Source organism: Macrotis lagotis, chromosome 5 (genome assembly GCF_037893015.1).
Source record: "Macrotis lagotis isolate mMagLag1 chromosome 5, bilby.v1.9.chrom.fasta, whole genome shotgun sequence".
NCBI classification, from domain to species: Eukaryota; Metazoa; Chordata; class Mammalia; order Peramelemorphia; family Peramelidae; genus Macrotis; species Macrotis lagotis.
Genome location: NC_133662.1, coordinates 221,260,310 through 221,266,142, shown reverse-complemented (window position 1 = coordinate 221,266,142; position 5,833 = coordinate 221,260,310). Strand labels below are relative to the sequence as shown.

The 5,833-nt window shown below is 38.2% G+C and overlaps 1 long non-coding RNA gene across 1 annotated transcript; it reads left to right on the top strand.

The window, feature by feature from the left end:
• The first annotated feature begins 3,038 nt into the window (after positions 1-3,038).
• Positions 3,039-3,715, top strand: LOC141490071 (uncharacterized). Its single transcript, XR_012469057.1, has 2 exons — positions 3,039-3,116; positions 3,404-3,715. It is a non-coding gene; the product is annotated as an uncharacterized LOC141490071 (long non-coding RNA).
• Positions 3,716-5,833: the final 2,118 nt, after the last annotated feature.

Genomic DNA, 5,833 nt, shown 5'->3' with positions numbered 1-5,833 from the left:
ATTTCTAATTTTTTTTATAAAAATCATTATATAGATTTAACAGTAAAAATATTTGCTTTGCCAACTGCTGGGTTTTTTTTTCTGTGTAGCTATGGTTATGTTACTATTCTTCTTGTTATTTGGTAGGCCCATTTTCCAGGAGTAGTTCTGATTTCATTTCCCTCACTTTGAATCCCTTTGGATAAGTCTTCCCAGTGTTCCCTGTGTCCTTTATATGTCTCTTAAGGCATCATACTATTGCATGAGATTGACCTGTCCTACTGAATTTGTAGCATTAGTCAGGATCTCCACTTTTCTGTGAACACTACTCTGTTTAGGAGTACAATATTAACGTGAGATTCATTGACAAGAAGAAACCATGATGTAGTGCAGAACCTTGCTAAAGGGAGTTCAATTAATATATATGTTGAAGGAATCAATGAGCATTGTATTGGGAGTCAGTAATTTTTAAGGACTTATGATCAGAGAAAGAACTGAATACAGATCAAAGATACTTTTTTATTTTCTTGGACTTTTTTGGGTCTGTTTTCTTTCACAGCATCATTTACAGGGAAATATGTTTTTCATCCCTATAACCTATGTCAAATTTTTTGACTTCTCAATGAGGGAAGATGGAAAGAAGGGAAAGAATTTGGAATACAAAATTCAAATGTTAAGAATGTTTTAAGAATGTTAAAATTGTTTTTACATGTAATTGGAAAAATAAAAGAAATTTTTAAAAGTTTGGGAGTGAGAAATCCAGGAGCATGAGAGGCGATGGGTGGACAGGCCTGGCCTCGGAGTCAGTTGGAATGGTGTTCAAACCTTACCTCATAATACTAGCCAAGGATGATTATGTGGGAGTCACTAACTTTCCCTGAGTTTCAGTTTTCCCATCTATAAAGTGATGATGAAAATAATTTCTGTCTCTTGGAACTCTTGTGAGGATCAAAAGAGATAAGGCATACAAAGTATTTTTTAAAACCTGAATGTGCCATATGAATGTGAGCTTTTATTATTAATACTGAGTTTCTTGTCTTTCTGTGTTGTGTATCCTCAGACTAGACCTTTTATCTTTGTAGACCTTAGTTGCCCAATTTGTAAAATGAAAGAGTTAGATTAGAATAAGGGGTTCTTAACCTGAAGTCATGAACTTATTGTTTTATTAAAAATGATAAAAATATTTGATGATTTCAATATAATTTGTATCCTTCATACTTATGTATTCAAAAACATTATTTTGTTAAGGAGTTTTATAAACTTCCCTACACTGTCACAGGAATCCCCAACACAAAAAAGCAGAAGAACCCCCAGACTCAATGATCTCCAAAAATCCTTTCAGAAGATGGGAGCATAGATATCTTTTTAATCGGTCATCTCAGTATTCATTTTGACCAACTTTCAGAGGCAACCTGTTGGGATCTCCAACTTGTATGGGCACAGTGGGAGGCCACAAGTTTTTTCTCCTGTCTCCCTGAGACTCAAAATCTGCTTACACAAGGGAGGGGAGATGGTAGATAAAATTACCCCTTCCCCTCCTCTTCCCAGGCTTTCAGTAGAACCATACTACAAGTGCAATTTAGGAATTTCTGGGCATTCTTTTGGTTTGCATCCCACAAGCTCCACCAGATTAAGGACAAACAGCTATGCTTTGTTCTAAGTCAGCAGAGAATGGTGGGCAGACTTTAGGTCTTTGACCCTTCCACCCATCTCTTTCGAAGCCTCTCATTCTGCCAGCCTGGCAGCATCAAGGACAGTCTTTCAGGTGATAGGCAGACAAAGGAACACTGCCCACACTAAAGTTGGCTCAGATACTTCTACCTCTAGGTGAACTTGGAGTTCTCTTCGACATTGCCTCCGAAGCTCAATTTTTAACCACTGGAGGGTTAAGCAGTAATTTACTCTTTTCTCTCTCTCTATAGGCTCACTAAGAGCTTGAGTATAAAAACAAAACAAAACACCACAAAGGAAAGAACATTGAGAGTCTTTAACTGATTCTTTCACCATTCCTCTCCTCTCCTCTCCTCTCCTCTCCTCTCCTCTCCTCTCCTCTCTTTTTTCTTCTTCCCTCCTCTTTTCCCTCTCCTTTCCTCTTCTTACTTCTATTTTTCTTCAATTTTCTTTTCCTTTCTTTCTTTCCTTCCTTTCCCTCCCTTATCCCTTAACTTACATCCTATGTGATGCCATCAATTATTTTTTGTAAGGTGAAAAAATCTGGCAAAAAGAATATTATGTGGTGCCCTTCGGCATTTTCCCAAAGTGCTCTACAATGTAGCTAGCAACTGACATGAGTGAAAAGGCAGGGAAGGGTTGTGCCCATTGTTGAAGGCAAATAAATCTGGAGATTGGGGTCAGAAAAAAAAAAACTAATGGAATGCACTAGAGAAGCCAGACAGGAGTGTGCAAGTCTGCAACTTTTCTAAGCCACTGGTAGTAAGCTCCATAACTTAATCATAGAATATTTGCCCTGGGGAAAAACCCCAAGGATTCTTTCTTGAGCCATGGACCACTTTGGCAGTCTGGGAGAAGCAATGGAACATCTTTGTAGGAGAATATTTAAAAATAAAATACAGAGGATTACAAACAAAACCTATTATAGTGAAACACAATTATTAAAATGTTCATGATCTCTTGATCTATAAGATAGGTCCTTCCAGTTTTAAACTATTTGAATTTAGCTCATCTATTTCAATCCCTCTCATTTAAAAAAAATGGAAATGGAGACCCCAAAAGGTGCAGTGATTTACTTGTAAGTCAAATAATTTGTAAATGGTAGAACCAGGTATGTCTTGGGAAAATTACCATTTAGAGTGTGGATGCCCTTGATACCATTGAGAACAGCTCTCACTGTTTTATAAATGAGTGAGGACCAAAGGAGATTAAGTGACTTTCCCAGGATCACAGAACTTGTGTCTGAGTCATAATTTGAACTCATATCTTCTTGACTAAATCTACCATCACAATCTCTCCATTATGCTGCCTCTCTTTGTTCCCTCAACCTGTCCACCTCCCTAATGTCATGGTCCTCTTCAAGAATGAAGGACAAACAAAAAACAACCTGCTCTTTCTTGCTACTGTTCCTCCTCCCTCCCTGGTTATTCCCTTCTTAGGTGTTGGGAATGATCTGGGAACCACATGTGGGTTCATAGTCATCAAAGTAGCATCTGCCTTAGAGAGTACATTTCTTGATGCATTTTCCATTTTTGAGTGCACTCTAGAGTGGGCATCGTTTAGTTTATTCTATTTATTCTAAAAATAGAAGCACCATCTTCTGCACTGCTTTGGACTGTGGGCAAAGGAAGAGGGCTAGTCCTAAACCAAAATGGAATAATCAATGGTCTCCTACTCTTCTCTCTATCTTGTTTGCACTTGCTCCAGATTGCCCTATCACTAACTCCCTTATCTTTCCCTTCTTTTCTCTTAGAGTTGACTGCTGATTTCAGAGACTTTGTTGCCATGATGGGCCCAGATACCAGTACTATAATTCATCACTTCCTGAGGAGCACATGAGACTCACCCAAAGAAGCAGCTCAGTCTAGTACCCAAGATGCAAGATTCAACTTCAACCTTTGCATGACACTGGAGTAAATTGAGTAAAAAGCCATACATCAAGAGACAACTTTGATTAATCAAATATCCATGTGACCTCAGCCTTACAGAGGGTCCAATCTCCTGTTCATAGAGAAAAGTTGACTATTCTTTATCAAAAGGATAAAGTAAAAATTTTAATTAATAATCAGAATTCCAGAATTTTTGAACTGGAAATGTCCTCAGAATCAATAGTCCAACTCACACTGGAAAGGAATTGTCACTAAAGCAAGTTGGCCAAGTGGTCATCCATGAAGCCTCTGATTAAAAACCTCCAGTGAGGGGAATTCATCCTACATTGAGACAACATGTTCTCTGACATCAAACTCAGATGTGCCTCCTTTCAGCTTTGACCCATTGCTCCTAGTTCTGTTCTTTGGGGCCCAACAGAACAAAGTGAATCAATCCTTACATGACAGCCCTTCAGATACTTGGAGATAGCTATCATGTTCCCCTAATACCATTTCCCTTTGAGTTTCGTCTTCTCCAGGCTAGATATCACCAGTTCCCTCAATCATGTTCCAATAATAATAATAATAATAATAATAACTTTTATATAGTCATTACCATGTGCCACGTCCTATAATAAGCACTTTGTAATTATCATTTTATTTGATATTCACAACAACCTTGGTAGGGAGGTGCTATTATTATTCCTACTTTTCAGAAGAGGAAACTGAGGCAAACTAAAATGAATTGACTCCCTTATCTCTCCCAGGTCATATAACTAGTCAGTGTCTGAGGCTGAATTGTGGTCTAGGGATTCCTGACTCCAGGTGTAGGGCTCTATCTATCTCAGAGCCCCTCATCATCCCAGTTGCCCTTCTCTAGATAACGTACAGCTTATCAACATTCTTCTTAAATCCTGATGACCAGAATGAAGTCTACTGAATACAAATAAAAGCTGAACTTTCACCTCCATAGTTTCAGGATCTATGGCTCTCTTAATGTAGTATGGATCACCTATCACTCCATTAGATCATATGGAGTCTGTAGGTTACTCACTAACCCTCCCCATTCTACCTCCCATTTTTTTCAACTAATCCAATCCAGTTTTAAATTAACTGCTCTATGATGAGCTAGGGCTCAGCCTGTAAGATCACTAATTTAGAACTACTTTAGTAAGTAATATATAATATAAATAAATAAAAAACAAAATACCAATTGGAATTTTACAGGTGAGGAAACCAAGACTCAGAAATGGTTAAGTGTTCACCCAAGGTCACACAAGAAATAAATGGAAGGACTGTGATTTTAACCCAGACCCATTGAATTTAAATCTAGCACATTCAAATCAGCATTTTCTAGTGAGGCTGATTTTTTTTTTAAATCAAGTGTAAAACATATATTAAGCTATCCAGGCAGTCCATTATTTCTTCAAGAGCTGGTGTCATTTCCTTGGATACTTACCTTTTAACCTTACTCGTTCTTTTTATCCTTCTTTTCTTTCTTTTCTTTCTTTCTCTTCCTTTCATCCTTTTCACCTACTCAGTCAATTCACATTTATTTGTTATACTTCAATGGCTAATTGCAAAACAGTAAGGATAGGGAGCATTTGTACTTAGTAAGAAGACATGGCTTTGAGTCTTGGGCATTGGTTTGAATGGCTTTTCAATACCTTGCGTGACCTTGGGCAATTCATTTTGCTTATGAGACAGAACAGAATGGTATAGCAGTTAAGTGTTCTGGGTTTGGAATCAAACAATTTGGATTCAGATTCTGCCTCTGAAACTTTCTAAATCTGTGATATTGGTGAAATGAGGACTAGCCACTGATCCCAGACTTTATGAACATTTGTGATGATTACATTTGTCCCTTGTTCTTGAAGAAGACCATGGTATCAGGGAGGTGTTGCCATGACAATCTCATGAATTGGATGTGAGTGAGAGGGGGCTGTGCTAAGTCACCGACCTCAGTTTCTCTTCCAGAACCATCTGGTTCCAGTGGCCAGACATGAATCAGGACTGGATATGGCACTGGATATGGGGCAATCAAGGTTAAGTGACTTGCTCAAGATCACAAGCTAGTAAGTGTCAAGTTTCTGAGGCTGGATTCAAATTTCCACCCTCCTGACTCTAAGGTGAGTGCTCTATCAACTGGGACATGTTGATGGTTAATGCAATTCTCTAGGTGGAGAAGAAATTTGCTTCTGGGAGTCCTAAAGCATAATGGTTGGAGTACCTTGGAGAGATTTTGGAGCATATATAGGCTTCCTCTAATTGGTTTTGATCTGCTAACTATGGAATAAAAAGGAGCCTTTTAAATT